General features: G+C 43.9%; 3 long non-coding RNA genes across 3 annotated transcripts; 1 reads left to right on the top strand and 2 right to left on the bottom strand.

The window, feature by feature from the left end:
- Positions 1–851: 851 nt before the first annotated feature.
- Positions 852–2,723, bottom strand: LOC116407028. Its single transcript, XR_004220002.1, has 3 exons — positions 2,603–2,723; positions 1,971–2,054; positions 852–977 (listed from the first exon to the last, which is right to left on the bottom strand). It is a non-coding gene; the product is annotated as an uncharacterized LOC116407028 (long non-coding RNA).
- LOC116407000 lies at positions 1,383–17,040 on the top strand. Its single transcript, XR_004219961.1, has 4 exons — positions 1,383–1,850; positions 3,038–3,080; positions 15,401–15,573; positions 16,843–17,040. It is a non-coding gene; the product is annotated as an uncharacterized LOC116407000 (long non-coding RNA).
- Positions 3,034–4,501, bottom strand: LOC116407026. Its single transcript, XR_004220000.1, has 4 exons — positions 4,472–4,501; positions 4,273–4,317; positions 3,187–3,234; positions 3,034–3,066 (listed from the first exon to the last, which is right to left on the bottom strand). It is a non-coding gene; the product is annotated as an uncharacterized LOC116407026 (long non-coding RNA).
- Positions 17,041–22,034: the final 4,994 nt, after the last annotated feature.

Genomic DNA, 22,034 nt, shown 5'->3' with positions numbered 1-22,034 from the left:
ATGAAGAATGAATGGATATTGGGGAGTTGTATCAGGAGTCAGAACCAGCAGTGCAGTGAAGAGAAAGGGACAGACAGACACAGTGACAGTTACACATAACTATAAACCCAGTGAGAATGATGAATGAATGGATGTTGGGGAGTTGTATCAGGAGTCAGAACCAGCAGTGCAGGGAACATAAAGGGACAGACAGACACAGTGACAGTTACACATAACTATAAACCCAGTGAGAATAAGGAATGAATGGATATTGTGGAGTTGTATCAGGAGTCAGAACCAGCAGTGCAGAGAAGAAAAAGGGACAGACAGACACAGTGAGAGTTACACATAACTATAAACCCAGTGAGAATAAGGAATGAATGGATATTGTGGAGTTGTATCAGGAGTCAGAACCAGCAGTGCAGAGAAGAAAAGGGACAGACAGACACAGTGAGAGTTACACATAACTATAAACCCAGTGAGAATAAGGAATGAATGGATATTGTGGAGTTGTATCAGGAGTCAGAACCAGCAGTGCAGAGAAGAGAAAGGAATAGAACAGATGGAACAAAGCGGGGGGCGGGTGGGGCTTGTGTGGAACGAAGGGGTGGGAGAGTGGGGACCTGGAACTAAGGGGTGGGAGGGTGGGGCTTGATTGGAAGGAAGGGGTGGGAGGGAGGGGGCTTGGAACAAAGCGGGGCGGGTGGGGGCTTGTGTGGAACGAAGGGGTGGGAGAGTGGGGGCCTGGAACTAAGTGGTGGGAGGGCGGGGCTTGATTGGTAGGAAGGGGTGGGAGGGAGGGGGCTTGGAACAAAGCGGGGGGCGGGTGGGGGCTTGTGTGGAACGAAGTTGTGGGAGAGTGGGGGCCTGGAACTAAGTTGTGGGAGGGCGGGGCTTGAGTCGAAGGAAGGGGTGGGAGGGAGGGGACTGGTGTCGAGGAGGGCAACGGAAGGTAGATGTTGGCAGGGTACTGCCCTGAACAGTCTTCCAGTCGAGCGCTGAAAAAATAGAGAAACATTTTAAAAATTATTTAAATAAGGTAAAAACTTGACAAATACTTGTTCTTTAGATATAAAAATGCTGGGGCTACAGAATATCCGCTACCTGTAATGGTACCTTTCATTCTTGTATTGGTTACCTGGCGCCAGTTGTTGCCCAGTGGGAAAACCCATTTGGTAAGGGGGATATGTAAGCCAGCGCTACAGAAGCCGTTTGTGCCTCACCCCCCCATTGGCCACCAGGGAATCAGCAGTGATATCTGTAGGGCAGATCGTTACTCACAGGAATGTGAAATGGCCACAGAGGCCAGCACATGATACAGTTGGGCTCATTTATCAACACTGGGCAAACTATACCTGGCAGTAACCCATAGCAACCATATAGCTATTACCTTTGTTCAGTCAGCTACAGGTAGAACCATGAAAGCAAAAATCTTATTGGCCACCGTGGATTACTGCCCCAGTGCAGAGTGTTGGTAGTTGGTCGGAGCGCCCACTCGCTCTCTGTTGGAGATTTCAGGCTGGCAGGTGTTAGTGCCAGATTCCTGTCATATCTCCTATTTGTTGTTATATGAACCCAACCCTCGACCTTAAAGTAGAACTGCAACACCCAAATGTATATGTTTGTGCCCATAAATAAGTGGAGACAGCAGAGCTTGGGGGCAGGGTTGATGCTTGTTATCTTTTGCAGTGTCCTTTCTTTTATACCCCTCATTGCTCTGATTGCAGGACTATGTATAGTGAAGCCTTCCTGCATCTTGGCTTTAGTCTGCATGTTCTAGAAGGGCAATGAGAGATGTGGAAGGTCTGAGAGGCTTTAACGGAGGCACAAAGTGGTGACCAACTGCCCCACTGAGCACTTGTGACATTCAGGTAAGGGTGGAATGGGGCCTACATAAGAGTTTCCATGATGTGGTGGGATTGGGGGCTGCTCGGAGGTTTAAAATGGTCTAATGATATATTGAGAGAAAAAATATTAAATTCAGCTCAAACCTCCTCAAGGTCCTCCTCCTCGCTCAGTTGCTCGTCTGAGCTCACTTCCTGGCCGGTGTCGTGGCCAGTTTGGAATGGTGACTCCTGGGAAATATAAATACAGTTTTGCAACATTAGTAAGTACAGAGCCCCAGTGGCTCCCTGCTCCCTTATTTGCACATTTGATTGGTGGATTCTCGGCCTGTGCATAAACTCAGGCTGAATATCTTCCCCCCTGTACCCCAAAAAGCTTATTGCTGTGCCTGCACCTGGAGCCATTGTGTTGGCTGGAGCTATACTCAGGAGTTTCCCACCAACATCCACTCTGTTTGCCTAAACCCAAGGCAGCGCAATGGCTCGGGGCGCCGGCACATCAAGAAGCATTTAGGGACATGGGGTCGGATTCCCAGCCCGTGTTTATCCGCAGGCCGAGAATCTACACATGTGGGCGGCCTAGTTAAATTGTGTGAGTGGATGTAATCATAGCAACCAATCATTTTTTCATTTTCTAATTTATACGAGATAGAAGACCGCTAAGTAACAGAACTGACTGTTAGGTAAATATAATTATTATCCTTTACAGATATTATTCATGAACCCTGTAGCGCCAATAAAAACACATTGGGACCCCTGCAAACTTTTTGCCCCCGTACCTCACAGGTGGTAAAGGGAGGGTCTCCATGTTCTTCCAAGTGTTCCTGGTTATGAAAGAAAACCTCAGATCAGCAGAGAAGATGATAAAAATAAATATTTTTCATTCATGTGTTATTTTCTGCTTACCTGTGAGTGGCAGGGGCCGGTGTCGGGGCTCTCCTGCCCAATCACTTCTTCCTCCTGTTTAAAACCGAAAAAAAGATTGTAAAAAAAATTCTCATGGCTCAAAGTAAAGCAAAGTTTGGGAAAGTCTTATTTGATATAAATATATGAGAAATAGAAGGTGTATGTTGCTGTGTAACACAGGGCATAATAAGGAGGTGGGACAGACTCACCAACGCTGAAGTAGGCGGTGCCTAACAAATTGCCTCCCCCAAAGTGAATCTAAAATATCTTTCTTTATTGTGACCCTATTATTTTTCCTTACCTGACAGATCTCCGTGTCAGGGATTCCTGGAGTCTCCTGATTAAAAAAAGGTAAGAGAAAGATGTTCCACGTTGTAATAAAGAAGCTAATATACAGTCTTGTATAAAATATAGGGTGATTTTTTTTTGCCCCTACTCTCCCCTCTATTTTGCTTACCCGGCAGTTCTCTATCGCCGGCTCCATTTGCGGCTCTGGGATCTCCTCCTAAGAGAAATAAAGTTATCCGATCAACTTACTATAACTTGTATATACTTGTAGTTTAGTATCTAAAAAAGACCTTGTACAAAACAAATTCACTAAACTACCAAAAAGCAAACCATTTCATGTATGTTTATTTTTTACTACTTGGCAGGTGTTTTTGCCGGGGATTTCTGGTTGTTTCTGGTAAAGAGTCAAGGGAAAATCAATGATACGTAATATTCAGGGACTGGTGTTTTATTATTGAATTATTTGCTATTCATGTGGCAAACGACGTTGCCAGATCCAAACCATGGTACCAGCTTAAACCTGGCGCACCTTTTGGCAGTCAAAAAAAGTCATATAAAGTTTTATACGTTAAAAAAAAAACAAATTTTTAGAGAAAATACTCCAAATTATCTTAAATGTTTCAAGACAAAAAAAACAAACGTTAAAAAATTGCAAGCATGTCTCAGAAAACCTTAGTACAGGTATTGGACCCTTATCCGGAAACCCATTATCCGTAAAGTTCCAAATTACGGAAAGGCCATCTCCCATAGACTCCATTTTAATCAAATAATTCATATTTAAAAATGATTTTCTTTTTCTCTGTAAAAATAAAACAGTACCTGTACTTGATCCCAACTAAGATATAATTACCCCTTATTGGGGGCAGAACAGCCCTATTGGGTTTATTTAATGGTTAAATGATTCCCTTTTCTCTGTAATAATAAAACAGTACCTGTACTTGATCCCAACTAAGATATAATTATTCCTTATTGGGGCAGAACAGCCCTATTGGGTTTATTTCCTGTTTAAATAATGTTTTTAGTCGACTTTCGGTATGAGATCCGAAATTACGGAAAGACCCCTTATCCGGAAAACCCCAGGTCCCGAGCATTCTGGATAATGGGTCCCATACCTGTAAATGGGCCCCTATGTACATAGTGCAGCCTCATCAAGGTTATTGCGCATAGAAATCTATAGGCAAGGAAATAACACGGCTTTGATAACACAAGTAGGTAGGAAAATGGTGTTTAGGAAATGATGTTGCCCAGTTCTTACCATGACAGATTCCGGGGTGGAATGATCTGCCCGCTTTCGTTTCCTCTGTAATGAAGAAAAAAAATTTTATCAGAGAAAATAAAAGCACAAATAGGAAAACTATAATGCAATAAATGGAGGAGTGAGTATTGAGTGACACATGAAGTTTCCCACAGAATGAAATATGTCCTGTTACAGCAGAAAGAGATGAAGCCCTTACCTTGCCGAAGCAAGAGAAACAGCACTTCAGCCGCTTCAACATGTTGTTTCTGTGAAGACAAAATGAAAAACATCACTTTAGCATTTCCCAATACAGGTATAGGATCCCGTATCCGGAAACCCGTTATCCAGAAAGTTCCGAATTACGGAAAGTCCATCTCCCATAGACTTATTTATAAGCAAATAATTCTAATTTTTAAAAATGATTTCCTTTTTATCTGTACAGGTATCGGACCCCATATCTGGAAACCCATTATCCAAAAGCTCTGAATTACGGAAAGCCCTTCTCCCATAGACTCTATTTTAGTCAAATAATTCAGAATTTTAAAATTGATTTCCTCTTTTCTCTTTAATAATAAAACAGTACCTGTACTTGATCCCAACTAAGATATAATTACCCCTTATTGGGGCAGAACAGCCCTATTGGGTTTATTTAATGGTTAAATGATTCCCTTTTCTCTGTAATAATAAAACAGTACCTGTACTTGATCCCAACTAAGATATAATTACCCCTTATTGGGGGCAGAACAGTCCTATTGGGTTTATTTAATGGTTAAATGATTCCAATTTCTCTGTAATAATAAAACAGTACCTGTACTTGATCCCAACTAAGATATAATTACCCCTTATTGGGGGCAGAAAAGTCCTATTGGGTTTATTTAATGGTTAAATGATTCCTTTTTCTCTGTAATAATAAAACAGTACCTGTACTTGATCCCAACTAAGATATAATTACCCCTTATTGGGGCAGAACAGCCCTATTGGGTTTATTTTATGGTTAAATAATTCCTTTTTCTCTGTAATAATAAAACAGTACCTGTACTTGATCCCAACTAAGATATAATTACCCCTTATTGGGGCAGAACAGTCCTATTGGGTTTATTTAATGGTTAAATGATTCCTTTTTCTCTGTAATAATAAAACAGTACCTGTACTTGATCCCAACTTAGATATAATTACCCCTTATTGGGGCAGAACAGCCCTATTGGGTTTATTTAATGGTTAAATGATTCCTTTTTCTCTGTAATAATAAAACAGTACCTGTACTTGATCCCAACTAAGATATAATTACCCCTTATTGGGGCAGAACAGTCCTATTGGGTTTATTTAATGGTTAAATGATTCCAATTTCTATGTAATAATAAAACAGTACCTGTACTTGATCCTAACTAAGATATAATTACCCTTATTGGGGCAGAACAGCCCTATTGGGTTTATTTAATGGTTAAATGATTCCCTTTTCTCTGTAATAATAAAACAGTACCTGTACTTGATCCAACTAAGATATAATTACCCCTTATTGGGGCAGAACAGCCCTATTGGGTTTATTTAATGGTTAAATGATTCCTTTTTCTCTGTAATAATAAAACAGTACCTGTACTTGATCCCAACTAAGATATAATTACCCCTTATTGGGGGCAGAACAGCCCTATTGGGTTTATTTAATGGTTAAATGATTCCCTTTTCTCTGTAATAATAAAACAGTACCTGTACTTGATCCCAACTAAGATATAATTACCCCTTATTGGGGCAGAACAGCCCTATTGGGTTTATTTAATGGTTAAATGATTCCCTTTTCTCGTAATAATAAAACAGTACATGTACTTGATCCCAACTAAGATATAATTACCCCTTATTGGGGGCAGAACAGCCCTATTGGGTTTATTTAATGGTTAAATGATTCCCTTTTCTCTGTAATAATAAAACAGTACCTGTACTTGATCCCAACTAAGATATAATTACCCCTTATTGGGGGCAGAACAGCCCTATTGGGTTTATTTAATGGTTAAATGATTCCCTTTTCTCTGTAATAATAAAACAGTACCTGTACTTGATCCCAACTAAGATATAATTACCCCTTATTGGGGCAGAACAGCCCTATTGGGTTTATTTAATGGTTAAATGATTCCCTTTTCTCTGTAATAATAAAACAGTACCTGTACTTGATCCCAACTAAGATATAATTACCCCTTATTGGGGGCAGAACAGCCCTATTGGGTTTATTTAATGGTTAAATGATTCCCTTTTCTCTGTAATAATAAAACAGTACCTGTACTTGATTCCAACTAAGATATAATTACCCCTTATTGGGGCAGAACAGCCCTATTGGGTTTATTTAATGGTTAAATGATTCCCTTTTCTCTGTAATAATAAAACAGTACCTGTACTTGATCCCAACTAAGATATAATTACCCCTTATTGGGGGCAGAACAGCCCTATTGGGTTTATTTAATGGTTAAATGATTCCCTTTTCTCTGTAATAATAAAACAGTACCTGTACTTGATCCCATCCAATATATAATTACCCCTTATTAGAGGCAAAACAAGCCTATTGGGTTTATTCAATATTTAAATGATTTTTAGCAGACTTATGGTATGGAGATCCAAATTACAGAAGGATCCCTTATCCGGAATACCCCAGGTCCCGAGCATTCTGGATAACAGGTCCCATACCTGTACTGTGTTCTATGTACAGTTGATTTTTTGATGCGGGGGAGACTTGCTGTAGGAGAAATCATAAACTGGATTTGCTACATTACCTCTCAAAGAAGCTCCAGAGATGGGAAAAAAAGATGGAATGGGGGGGGGGCGGCCGGCCGGCCCGGGGCCGGAGAACCCTAAGGGGCCCCCCTCAATAGGCTCTGGCTCTCCTCAAGGCTCAACTATGGGTGGAAAAGGTGAACTGATGAGGAGAAACCAGAAAAAAAATCTCTATCCAAAAAGCAGGATAAACGCCGAATCTCAGAGTCGCTCACTGCAGCAATCTGTATAGAGACGGGAATAAAAAGGGCAAGTCAGCTTCACGGATAATGCATTTACCCTTTTAAGGTGCAACATTGGATCAGGGGCCCCATTCAAAGTGTTCCCCCCAAATCTCACGCTTACTGACACTCAGGCCGGGATTCCATGTGGTACCTAGGGGGTTAAATTGGTACTAGGGCTAATTTACTAACATAGGTGCCTAAATGCAAGTTGCAGTTGCCAATAGCAACCAATCAGTAATTGGCTGCTACCATTCCCCTAAGGGGCATCACCATCATTTCAGAAGCACTGATTTAGATTTACCCCCTGCAATAGTAAGAAATAGTAAATCAGGCCCTGTGTCCATGGTAAGTGCAAGTACATTCAGTTACACATTAAGGTTGGTACATAAGGGCAGGGCAGATACCCGGGGGCAGAGGGGCAAAACTCTTAGCAGCCTGTCAGTACTGCCCAACCCTGGGTCTGTGTCTCCCAACCAGCGCTGGGAGTAAAGGCGCCTGCAAAGCCCATTTTAGGGGAAAATTCTCCCAATTCACTAAAATCGTTGACAGGAGCAACATCCCCTAGTCTGGGGGGGGGAGTCACCCAACTATTGCCCCTCTTTTTAGCTAAAATAAGGGTTTTTAGGCAAAACATTGATCAGAGGAGATGCTTGCTTACCTCTCCCCACAATGGCAACCAATGGACTCTACCAACTGTCACTTTCCTAGAGTGAAGGCAGCTCTCATCATATGACAAATTTTTATGGGCTTTATTTGCCCTTAGATGTGCAGTACATACATTGTATGTACTTATTGTGTACCCAGGTTGGTACATAAGGGCAGGGCAGATACCCGGGGGCAGAGGGGCAAAACTCTTAGCAGCCTGTCAGTACTGGGGACAACAAGCCCATTTTAGTGGAAAATTCTCCAAATTCACTAAAACCAGTGACAGGAGCAACATCCCCTAGTCTGGGGGGGGGAGTCACCCTACTATTGCCCCTCTTTTTTAGCTAAAATAAGGGTTTTTAGGCAAAACATCTATCAGAGGAGATGTACACTTACCTCTCACCACAATGGCAACCAACGGACTGTACCAACTGTCACTTTCCTAGGGGGAAGGCAGCTCTCATCACATTGACATAACAATGCAGGCGCTGCTGTTAAAGGTTAAGGGGTATAGTTATCATGCTGTGTAAAAAGTGGAGAGAAGCATTACCGGTGATGTTGCCCAGGGCAACGAATAAGCAATTAGATTTCAACAGCTAGAAAACCAAATCAAAGCATCTGATTGGCTGCTATGAACAACATCACCGGGGATGTTTTACTCCACTTTTTACACAGCATGATAAATATACCCCTAAGTGTACCCTTTTGATGAGTGAGGTTTATATGGGCTTTGTTTGCTCTTAGATGGGCAGTACATACTGTAACTATAAACCCAGTGAGAATGAGGAATGAATGCATATTGGGGAGTTGTATCAGGAGTCAGAACCAGCAGTGAAGAGAAGAGAAAGTGAGAGACAGACACAGTGACAGTTACACATAACTATAAACCCAGTGAGAATGAGGAATGAATGGATATTGGGGAGTTGTATCAGGAGTCGGAACCAGCATTGCAGAGAAGAGAAAGGGACAGACAGACACAGTGAGTTACACATAACTATAAACCCAGTGAGAATGAGGAATGAATGGATATTGGGAAGTTGTATCAGGAGTCAGAACCAGCAGTGCAGAGAAGGGAAAGGGACAGACAGACACAGTGACAGTTACACATAACTATAAACCCAGTGAGAATGAGGAATGAATGGATATTGGGAACTTGTATCAGGAGTCAGAACCAGCAGTGCAGAGAAGGGAAAGGGACAGACAGACACAGTGAGTTACACATAACTATAAACCCAGTGAGAATGAGGAATGAATGGATGTTGGGCAGTTGTATCAGGAGTCAGAACCAGCAGTGCAGGGAACATTAAGGGACAGAGAGACACAGTGACAGTTACACATAACTATAAACCCAGTGAGAATGAGGAATGAATAGATATTGGGGAGTTGTATCAGGAGTCAGAACCAGCAGTGCAGAAAAGAGAAAGGGATAGACAGACACAGTGAGTTACACATAACTATAAACCCAGTGAGAATAAGCAATGAATGGATATTGGGGAGTTGTATCAGGAGTCGGAACCAGCACTACAGAGAAGGGAAAGGGACAGACAGACACAGTGAGAGTTACACATAACTATAAAACCAGTGAGAATGAGGAATAAATGAATATTGGGAAGTTGTATCAGGAGTCGGAACCAGCAGTGCAGAGAAGGGAAAGGGACGGACAGACACAGTGAGAGTTACACATAACTATAAACCCAGTGAGAATTTGGACTGAATCGATATTGGGGAGTTGTATCAGGAGTCAGAACCAGCAGAGAAGAGAAAGGGACAGACAGACACAGTGAGTTACACATATCTATAAACCCAGTGAGAATGAGGAATGAATGGATATTGGGGAGTTGTATCAGGAGTCAGAACTAGCAGTGCAGAGAAGGGAAAGGGACACTCAGACACAGTGACAGTTACACATAACTATAAACCCAGTGAGAATGAGGTATAAATCGGTATTAGGAAGTTGTATCAGGAGTCAGAACCAGCAGTGCAGAGAAGGGAAAGGGACAGACAGACACAGTGACAGTTACACATAACTATAAACCCAGTGAGAATGAGGAATGAATGGATGTTGGGCAGTTGTATCAGGAGTCAGAACCAGCAGTGCAGAGAAGGGAAAGGGACAGACAGACACAGTGAGTTACACATAACTATAAACCCAGTGAGAAAGAGGAATGAATGGGTATTGGGAAGTTGTATCAGGAGTCAGAACCAGCAGTTCCGGAAAGGGAAAGGGACAGACAGACACAGTGACAGTTACACATAACTATAAACCCAGTGAGAATGAGGAATGAATGGATGTTGGGCAGTTGTATCAGGAGTCAGAACCAGCAGTGCAGAGAAGGGAAAGGGACAGACAGACACAGTGACAGTTACACATAACTATAAACCCAGTGAGAATGAGGAATGAATGGATATTGGGGAGTTATATCAGGAGTCGGAACCAGCAGTGCAGAGAAAGGAAAGGGACAGACAAACACAGTGAGAGTTACACATAACTATAAACCCAGTGAGAATGAGGAATGAATGGGTATTGGGAAGTTGTATCAGGAGTCAGAACCAGCAGTTCCGGAAAGGGAAAGGGACAGACAGACACAGTGACAGTTACACATAACTATAAACCCAGTGAGAATTAGGACTGAATCGATATTGTGGAGTTGTATCAGGAGTCAGAACCAGCAGTGCAGAGAAGAGAAAAGGACAGACAAACACAGTGAGAGTTACACATAACTATAAACCCAGTGAGAGTGAGGAATGAATGGAGACTAGTAAGTTGTATCAGGAGTCAGAACCAGCAGTGCAGAGAAGGTAAAGGGACAGACAGACACAGTAACAGTTACACATAACTTTAAACCCAGTGAGAATGAGGAATGAATGGATACTGGGAAGTTGTATCAGGAGTCAGAACCAGCAGTTCCGGAAAGGGAAAGGGACAGACAGACACAGTGACAGTTACACATAACTATAAACCCAGTGAGAATGAGGAATGAATGGATATTGGGGAGTTCTATCAGGAGTCAGAACCAGCAGTGCAGAGAATTGAAGGGGAGAGATAGACACAGTGAGAGTTACACATAACTATAATCCCAGTGAGAATGAGGAATGAATGGATATTTGGGAGTTGTATCAGGAGTCAGAATCAGCAGTGCAGAGAAGGGAAAGGGACAGACAGACACAGTGACAGTTACACATAACTATAAACCCAGTGAGAATTAGGACTGAATCGATATTGTGGAGTTGTATCAGGAGTCGGAACAAGTAGTGCAGAGAAGAGAAAGGGACAGACAGACACAGTGACAGTTACACATAACTATAAACCCAGTGACAATGAGTACTGAATCGATATTGGGGAGTTTTTATCAGGAGTCGGAACCAGCCAGTAACAGAGAGATGAAAAGGGACAGACAAACACAGTGAGAGTGACACGATAACTATAAACCAGTAGAGAGTGAAGGAATGAATGGAGACTAGTAAGTTGTATCAGGAGTCAGAAGCGCAGCAGTGCAGATAAGGTAAGGGACAGACAGACACAGTAACAGTTTACACAATAACTTAAAACCAGTGAAGAATGAGGGAATGACTCGATACTGGGGAAGTTTGTATCAGGAGTCGGAACCATCAGTTCCGGAAAGAGGAAAGGGACAGACAGACACAGTGACAGTTACACATAACTATAAACCCAGTGAGAATTAGGAATGAATGGATATTGGGGAGTTGTATCAGGAGTCAGAATCAGCAGTGCAGAGAATTGAAGGGGAGAGATAGACACAGTGAGAGTTACACATAACTATAATCCCAGTGAGAATGAGGAATGAATGGATATTTGGGAGTTGTATCAGGAGTCAGAATCAGCAGTGCAGAGAAGGGAAAGGGACAGACAGACACAGTGACAGTTACACATAACTATAAACCCAGTGAGAATTAGGACTGAATCGATATTGTGGAGTTGTATCAGGAGTCGGAACAAGTAGTGCAGAGAAGAGAAAGGGACAGACAGACACAGTGACAGTTACACATAACTATAAACCCAGTGACAATGAGTACTGAATCGATATTGGGGAGTTTTTATCAGGAGTCGGAACCAGCAGTACAGAGAATTGAAAGGGACAGACAATGAGAGTTACACATAACTATAATCCCAGTGAGAATGAAGAATGAATGGATATTTGGGAGTTGTATCAGGAGTCAGAACCAGCAGTGAAGAGAAAGGGACAGACAGACACAGAGACAGTTACACATAACTATAAACCCAGTGAGAATTAGGACCGAATCGATCTTGGGGAGTTGTATCAGGAGTCGGAAGCAGCAGTACAAAGAAGAGGAAAGGACAGACAGACACAGTGACAGTTACACATAACTATAAACCCAGTGAGAATTAGGAATAAATCGATATTGTGGAGTTGTATCAGGAGTCGGAACAAGCAGTGCAGAGAAGAGAAAGGGACAGACAAACACAGTGAGAGTTACACATAACTATAAACCCAGTGAGAATTAAGACTGAATCGATATTGTGGAGTTGTATCAGGAGTCGGAACAAGCAGTGCAGAGAAGAGAAAGGGACAGACAAACACAGTGAGAGTTACACATAACTATAAACCCAGTGAGAATTAGGACTGAATCGATATTGTGGAGTTGTATCAGGAGTCAGAACCAGCAGTGCAGAGAAGAGAAAAGGACAGACAAACACAGTGAGAGTTACACATAACTATAAACCCAGTGAGAATGAGGAATGAATGGATATTGGGAAGTTGTATCAGGAGTCAGAACCAGCAGTGCAGAGAAGAGAAAAGGACAGACAAACACAGTGAGAGTTACACATAACTATAAACCCAGTGAGAATAAGGAATGAATGGGTATTGGGAAATTTTGTCAGGAGTCAGAACCAGCAGTGCAGAGAAAAGAAAGGGACAGACAGACACAGTGAGAATTACACATAACTATAAACCCAGTGAGAATAAGGAATGAATGGGTATTGGGAAATTTTGTCAGGACTCAGAACCAGCAGTGCAGAGAAGTGAAAGGGACAGAAATAGTGAGAGTTACACATAACTATAAACCCAGTGAGAATGAGGAATGAATGGATATTGGGAAGTCGTATCAGAAGTCAGAACCAGCAGTGCAGAGAACAGAACAGGACAGGTGAGAATGAAATTGTGGAGTTGTATCAGGAGTCGGAACAAACAGTGCAGAGGAGAGAAAGGGACAGATAAACACAGTGACAGTTACACATAACTATAAACCCAGTGAGAATGAGGAATGAATGGATATTGGGAATTTGTATCAGGAGTCAGAACCAGCAGTGCAGAGAATGGAAAGGGACAGACAGACACAGTGAGAGTTATACATAACTATAAACCCAGTGAGAATGAGGAATGAATGGATATTGGGAAGTTGTATCAGGAGTCAGAACCAGCAGTGCAGAGAAGGGAAAGGGACAGACAAACACAGTGACAGTTACACATAACTATAAACCCAGTGAGAATGAGGAATGAATTGATATTGGGGAGTTGTATCAGGAGTCAGAACCAGCAGTGCAGAGAAGAGAAAGGGACAGACAAAGATATCGACAGTTACACATAACTATAAACCCAGTGAGAATGAGGACTGAATCGATATTGGGGAGTTTTTATCAGGAGTCGGAACCAGCAGTACAAAGAAGAGAAAGGGACAGACAGACACAGTGAGAGTTACACATAACTATAAACCCAGTGAAAATGAGGAATGAATGGATATTGGAGAGTTGTATCAGGAGTCAGAACCAGCAGTGTAGCGAAGAGAAAGGGACAGACAGACACAGAGACAGTTACACATGACTATAAACCCAGTGAGAATGAGGAATGAACTGATATTGGGGAGTTGTATCAGAAGTCAGAACCAGCAGTGCAGAGAACAGGACAGGTGAGAATGATATTGGGGAGTTTTATCCGGAGTCAGAACCAGCAGTGCAGAGAATTGAAAGGGACAGACAATGAGAGTTACACATAACTATAATCCCAGTGAGAATGAAGAATGAATGGATATTGGGGAGTTGTATCAGGAGTCAGAACCAGCAGTGCAGTGAAGAGAAAGGGACAGACAGACACAGTGACAGTTACACATAACTATAAACCCAGTGAGAATGATGAATGAATGGATGTTGGGGAGTTGTATCAGGAGTCAGAACCAGCAGTGCAGGGAACATAAAGGGACAGACAGACACAGTGACAGTTACACATAACTATAAACCCAGTGAGAATGAGGAATGAATGGATATTGGGAATATGTATCAGGAGTCAGAACCAGCAGTGCAGAGAAGAGAAAGGAACAGACACAGTGACAGTTACACATAACTATAAACCCAGTGAGAATAAGGAATGAATGGATATTGTGGAGTTGTATCAGGAGTCAGAACCAGCAGTGCAGAGAAGAAAAAGGGACAGACAGACACAGTGAGAGTTACACATAACTATAAACCCAGTGAGAATAAGGAATGAATGGATATTGTGGAGTTGTATCAGGAGTCAGAACCAGCAGTGCAGAGAAGAAAAAGGGACAGACAGACACAGTGAGAGTTACACATAACTATAAACCCAGTGAGAATAAGGAATGAATGGATATTGTGGAGTTGTATCAGGAGTCAGAACCAGCAGTGCAGAGAAGAGAAAGGAATAGACAGACACAGTGACAGTTACACATAACTATAAACCTACCCCACAAACCACCCTTAAGTAAACAAATGCCATTCTGCCCCTACCCCTATGGTCGGACTGGGGGGTGAAGGGCCCACCGTGGCTCCCGCCCTATGGGCCCTGCAGGTGCCCGTGCCCCCCCCCGAGGGGCCCCCTAGCCCCCCTCGTAGGCCCCCCCACCCGACGTCCTACCCCGAGTACGTAAATTTAATGCATCAGGGCAGGAGCGGTCGGGCAGGGGGAGCGCCGGAAGGGTTGGGTCTGGGCCGCCGGGGCCCAGCGGGATTTTTCCCAGTGTCCCGGCAACCCAGTCCGACCCTGCCCGCCCCACATTCTCCCCACAAGGGCGCTGCGCCAGCGATCCCAAAGTTACCCGGGCCGGCAAAAAACTGCTCCTGGTAACTTTAAGAGATGAATTTCCGGTTTGTAAAACAGAAATATGTCTCTGCTAATGTAGAGATCGCGATGCCACCCACTACACTAGCGATGCGGCCCCCCTGGCCCCCTCAGCTGCTGTAAAGGTAAGCGAGGTGGGGTGGCATTGGGGGGGCCAAAACGCCCCTGACTCCCCAACCCCACAAATGCCATGCTGCCCCTGTCTAACATACCCCAAACTCCAAAGTAAGTAAGATGCGACGCCCTGAGAGGGGATGTTGGGAGTGTTAGTTGCACAACAGGATTTCAGCTGGAGACAAGGCCCCACAATCTGCTTGGTGCATAAAAGAGGGAACGACACCTGGATTCACAAAAGAAAGTGGATTTTATTCACCTGCAATAGGAAAATATTCTCTGTGAGAAACTTATTAAAGAGCTTTGTCTATTTACAGTCACACAGTTTCCATTTTCTTTTCCCTTTTTCAGTAATTATTACGGGAGTTTATTTCTGTGAGACAAGAGACGTTGTTGCTGCCATGGAACCAAACAGGACTGTCCTGCCTGTTACTGGGATGTGAGACTTCAGTCATGTGACCTTTATGTGTTACAATGGGTGCTACCACCTCGGGCACAGACGGGGGAGCACCCTGGTGACCCAGGTACAATTCCCTTTATTCCTTACCTTGTCTGCTCTGGGTTTCTGGGTCTGTTTAATGGGGGTATTTTATATTCATTTTGTTTAATAAAGTGGGTTTTTTTTGCCATAGGACAAGTACATCCCTTTCCTTAGGGCCAGTACGTCCCATTCCATAGGGCCAGAAAGTCCTGTTCCGTAGGGCCAGAATGTCCCATTCCGTAGGGCCAGTATGTCCCGTTCCGTAGGGCCAGTAAGTCCCGTTCCATAGGGCCAGTAAATCGCATTCCATAGGGCCAGTAATTCCCATACTGTAGGTCCAGAAAGACCTGTTCTGTAGGGCCAGATAGTCCTGTCCCATACCATAGGGCCAGTATGTCCCGTTCCGTAGGGCCAATATGTCCCGTTCCGTAGGGCCATCAAGTCCCGTTCCATAGGGCCAGTAAGTCCCATTCCATAGGGCCAGAAAGTCCTGTTCCGTAGGGCCAGTAAATTGCATTCCATAGGGCCAGGAATTGTGCAGCCAGTTTTTGCAAGAGCCTTTATACGCCTGGTGGGAGAGAGAAGGAATCAGCTTGGCTATAAGGGGAACCTATAGGAGTAAGGCTTAACCAGAAATGTAATTGCCAGTTGAGAGGAGTGAATTGTTTGGCCCCTATCAGTGTGGGGAAAACCACAGGTACTAGGTTTGTACAACTCTGTTCAGCCATTGATAAGAAGGATTATAAGTCGGCCATTGGCAAGCTGGTGGTGGAGAAGTATGGGGGCCTTGGCTCAGTGACATTCCATATTACAGACAGACCCCAACACACGGATAGGAAACTAGTATTTATAGTAGTATACTACAATGTACTAGTATTTATCAGTAGAAACAAAAGAACTTTATGGGGGGCTCGAATAGAGAATGGAAGGTATCTTGCTTTTACTAATAGGTCACTGAGGAGTTCAGGTATATGAGAATAGATTTGTATCTCTTCCTTTAGCCGCCATCTTGGAAGGGATGTATCTCAGCATGGTACATTGTGTGTTACATAAATACTTTCATGTATATTGACACCTGTATTACTGTCTATATTTCTCACCAGCGTGTAGCTGTGGTTTATAAACGGTTAATTGGTTATTTAGTTTGATCTGCAAAGGGTTAACGGCGAAAAGCCATGAAACGCATTAAGCGTGTGATGGGGTTGGACGTCTCCCAGTGATGGATGAGTTTAACCAATGCCATAGAAGTCAAGTTTTAGATTAAAGAAGCAATGTCTCTGTGATTGTCTACTTTTCTGTTTTTGTAAATAAGGCAATCCCGGCATGAGGAAACCAATCCTGAAGGGCCCATCACTGTTGGGGTCTGAAGTGCCTACCCTACCTGCCAGCTGACTGTGCTCCCAGCTTTCCTGGTTCCCTAGAATAAACCTGAGATTCTACTGTGAAAGTCACAAACAACCACAAGGTGGTGCTAGAGGGCTACCTACTGTCAGAGAAATGCTTCACTACCTCTAACTACCACAAGGCGGGGACAGAGTACAGCCAAGTGCCAAATAATTAATTCACTACTACTTCTGTTCTGCCTACTGTCAAAGAAATGCTTCACTACCTCTAACTACCACAAGGTGGGGACAGAGTACAGCCAAGTGCCAAATAATAAATTCACTACTACTTCTGTTCTACCTACTGTCAGAGAAATGCTTCACTACCTCTAACTACCACAAGGTGGGGACAGAGTACAGCCAAGTGCCAAATAATTAATTCACTACTACTTTTCCTGTCAAATGCTCCTACCTACTACCAGGGGAAGTACAGCAGGCAATAATCCTACTTCTGTTCTACCTACTGTCAGAGAAATGCTTCACTACCTCTAACTACCACAAGGTGGGGACAGAGTACAGCCAAGTGCCAAATTAATTCACTACTACTTCTGTTCTACCTACTGTCAGAGAAATGCCTCACTACCTCTGACTGCCCAAGGTGGTGTTAGAGTATTACCTTTTAATCTACTATAAATAAATGTAAAGCAACTGGAATTGTTAAGTAATCATTGAAGACGTTTCACTACTGATCCGAGCAGCTTCTTCAGTTCAACTGACTGGTATGGGAAATCCTCAGCATATGAACTCTTCCTTAGGAGACTGTTGGGAGTATAGCCAGACTGTGCATCACCAGGTGGCGCTGTACCAATTTCATTATATCTGCAGTTTCCAAACAGAACTCTGCGCAATTTTTCTTTCATGGGCAGCAGGGTATAATATGCCTGTATGAGTGCCAGGTAATATACACAGTGACTGCATTTATATGTAGGATCCCATTTTGTTGTATGGGTTAATAAGGCATTGAAGATTCCTACTGGTTCTTCCTCCCTAGGCCGTATTCCTTTTCTCATTAATCATATATATTCCCCCAAAATACAATAAACATCAGTGATTCTTATTTAATCAATGCGTGGGGACCCAAGATTGGCCATGCCAACAAGTGGGGTGCAAATGGGGAAAAAAAATTGACCCGCACACTCATGGCCACACCCACGACCCAATTAGCCATTCCCTAATATACTGAAACCCTGCCCACTATCTACCCAAAATCCACCCACTCCCTTCTCCAAGGCCACCCACTAGCAACACAATGGGAGATGGGAATGGGAGATGTAGCCCCTCAATGCTTTCTGTGGCAGTGGTGGCCGAGGGGGAGGTGATAGGCTGCAGTGCTGCCGGGGGGAGGTTTGGCTGTGGATGTTAATGGGCCCTTGGGTGCTGGATTTTCCAGTGGGCCCCAGGTACCCCAGTCTGATGCTGGAAGCAATGGCACCCAAAATAGTTGCATACGGCAGTGAGAAGGGCAGAACTGGGCTAATAATAATGATGAAGCCAGTTTGGGCCAAACTATCACCTGGATCACAGAACATTCTACATTTATATATTTAATAATGATCAAATCACAACTTCTTTTCCTATGTATCTGATGATTTCTAAAGGTTGGGAAAGAATCTCGGATCTCAATGAAAATGTCCCAGAATCCTCTGTTTTCCCATGAGTTTCCCCTTTAAAATTACAGTCTCTGGCCAATGGCTTTAAACCCCTCAGTATCATGTGGGTCATTTCCACTGTGGGTCTGAACCATTTTCATTGGAATGAATCCAGTAGAATCGATCGGTATTCAGAGGAAACCCTATACAGCACTTCCCTGTCGCATTATTGTGTGTGTGTGTGTGTATGTGTGTGTGTGTATGTGTGTGTGTGTGTATAACTTTATTTATAAAGCGCCACAAGGGTACGCAGCGCTGTACTGTCTTACAGAATACACAATTACACACAGGGAGGACAAGTGTTATAATAAATAAATATATATAAATGCACAGGGAATAAGTGCCATGTGGTATGAGACACAGTAGGAAGGAGGTCCCTGCCCCGTAGAGCTTACAGTCTAAGTGGTTGGGTAACATACAGGCACACATTGGAAGGTAAGAGTGCACCGGGTATGGGCATTTGCCCTTAAGTGCAGGACTGGGCAAAATAATGTTTTAGTGCTCGGTTATTCATATATTTATATATGTATGAACTGTAATTTATATACACCTATAAGTCATATGTACATGTATGTGGCCCAAGGGACGCTGGGTAGAACATGTGATGAGCCAATCCCAAGGACACATTGCCTAGGTCGGCAGTGTATCGGCTGGACAGTGAAGTGAGCAGTGTGAGTAAGCAGGATTGCCCTCTAGGGCCAAAATCGATTGCAATTGTTTGGGGTTAGTGGGGCACCCAGTGGTTCTCATAGAGTGGGTCTGCCCCTAGTGGTAGGCATGGAGTACTGGGAGGGGTTGGGCGCTGCCTGAAGGCCAGTTAAGGTCCCCATACACCATAAGATCCGCTCGTTTGGCCCTAGGGCCAAATGATCGAAGTATAACGGCGGGTATAGGCACAGTCGGTCCGGGGGCCGCATCAATCAGCCAATGTGGCCCCCTATCCGACTAGATTTTCTAACCTGCCCGATCGATATCTGGTCGATTTCAGGCCAGATATCGGTCGGGCAGGCCCGTTGGGAGTGCCCATACAAGGGCCGATTAGCTGCCGAATCATTCTAAAGGACCCATATTGGCAGCTACTATCGGCCCGTGTATGGGCACCTTTAGGGTGAAATTTGGGTAGAAAGGCATTAAAGCCCAGCTTGAAGGTCAAGCAGGGAGAGATTTGGGGTGAATACATATTTGCTGGTATTCTTGGAACTAAAGCTGAATGGCTGATATGCCAATGTTTTCCTGCCTGTGTCCCTGTTATGAGCTCCAAGAGAGGTCCTAAAAGGGGCAAGAGATCTCACTCAAGGCCAAAGCCAGTAGGGAACTTGTGGTGGGATTGGGGCTCATTACCTCCATTAGAGAGTTTTTGAGAGCGCTAGAAGCCAGCCTATAGCATCACCCCACCATACATACATAGTGCTTATTATACGTTAGCGGAGTGTACTTCACCAATGAGAACAGGACGGTTGCCTGCAAGGGGAAAACATGGAACCCTGAGCCATATCCCCATCTCAGGGAAGTCCCACCGCCCCACCAAGCCGAATGCCTTGGTCTTACCATGCACACTGCCGGGGTAACAAAGAGCCAGCAGTACTTTATGGGAACTGTCGGCCCGTAACCAATCATGTGCTCCACTTTGTCAGAGAAATGATGGGCCCTTGGAAGCTGCCATTAAACAAATGGGAACATAACATGACACATTGCCAGAAGACCCTTATTAACACCCACAATGCAATGGGCTCACTCAGTTGGGATGTGGTATATTAACAATAGGAAGGGATTATAAATACAATGATAATCACTGGAATTAGACATTTAGAAATAATGGTAGAGTCCAGGCTGCATATTCAGAGGGGCCACTTACCGGATACCCAGCCCACGCACAAAGTTTCAGCCGATAGGGTTCTGTTTAGACTCAACATCTTCCAGGGACGGCCCAAGGGGCATGTTTGGGAAGCTGCTGGCTGCCCCACTGGGCTCATCTGAGTGTAAATTCCCAAGTGGGCAGCGCAGTGGGAGCAGCCCCAGGAGACAACATCACCCCAACAGGGTCATTAAGGTACTAACACTGGGCAATAATCCCTATTGTATATTGGGGCTGTACAGCCGCTAAGGCTTCAGGTTCTGTAATGGGCAGATTATCCTCTATGGTGCGTGGGACAAGAAAGGACAACCCCCCAGCTATTGCCCATGGGGCAGTTGTGCCTGCTGATGCCATGTGTTTCAGGCATGACTCTACAGGGCAATAGGACAGGAAATGTCCCACTCAGAAAACAAAATGCCCTAACTTGTGAGTGCACCCGCGACTCTAGTCCTGGAGATGCCATTGACAGGGATGGATTCCAAGTGTTTTGTTGGAAATGACCCGGGCTTATGTGCCATTGCCCTAAAGGGGCTTGCTAGACCTCCTGATTTAGTTGCTTTAGTCCAAGCTGAGGCCATTGATATGAATGGGGTGGAATTTGGGTTGTTTTGTCAGCCATGTGCTGAGCTGGACAACACCCGGGCAGCAGGATTGGTCAGTGGCTTTATACATCTTGTGAGCCCTCCAGCTGCTCGGTCTGCCACCTCTACTTTATACACCTGCTCCCAACATCATACAGGCCAGGCTGTGGGGTACAAATTCTGCCTTTCTGCCCTACCTGAGGCTCCTTCAGCCTGCTGAGATCAGGGTACAGGTAAAACTCGATTCCACTCAGAACCCCCCGGATAAGCAGACCATGAGCATTAGGTAGGGGAACGTGGCGGTGGAACCTACAACCTACAGAAGATACACACATTGAATTAGATAGAGGGCAGGAGATGCTGGAAGCAGAAGGAATCACTGTGGCCGTACTTAATTATGTTTTTCTTTTTCTTTTTTGCAAGGTTTTGGTCACAGTGGCCCAATGGGGGTTGAGAGTAGATGCCAATGAATCTTTTCTCCCTACTGTCCCCTCAGGTGATGCTGAACACTGGGCCTGACCAAGATCTTGGCATCCTGGATGCAGAAGAATAAAATGTTAAATGGCAGAGGGAAATAGTTGCTATGTACAACAGTGTCATTTAGATAATAAAAGTACCCCATAAATATCATGCCAGTAACCCTTTAATGGCCATTTGGAGGTGTGATAGTTTGTGCCAAGGCAGCACGGAGGGCTACTTTATCCTTGGCCTCTTCAGGCAACATCACTCCTGATATCCAGAGAATTAAAGCCTTTTCTTGTGAAATTCCCAATAAGTTTGATGTGTCCTATTGAAAAAACAAAAGTTGGATCCAAAATGCCCGACCTCAAAATGGCCACCATGGTCACCACCCATCTTGAAAAGTTTCCCCCCTCACATATACTAATGTGCCACAAACAGTAAGTTAATATCACCAACCATTCCCATTTTATTAAGGTGTATCCATATAAATGGCCCACCCTGTAGTATAAATAAATCTAAAGCAACTGGACTTGTTAAGTAATCATTGAAGACGTTTCACTACTCATCCGAGCAGC

This window comes from Xenopus tropicalis, chromosome 8, assembly GCF_000004195.4.
Source record: "Xenopus tropicalis strain Nigerian chromosome 8, UCB_Xtro_10.0, whole genome shotgun sequence".
Classification (NCBI taxonomy): domain Eukaryota; kingdom Metazoa; phylum Chordata; class Amphibia; order Anura; family Pipidae; genus Xenopus; species Xenopus tropicalis.
The sequence above is the reverse complement of the archived record's forward strand: the minus strand, read 5'-3'. Positions and strand labels throughout refer to the sequence as shown.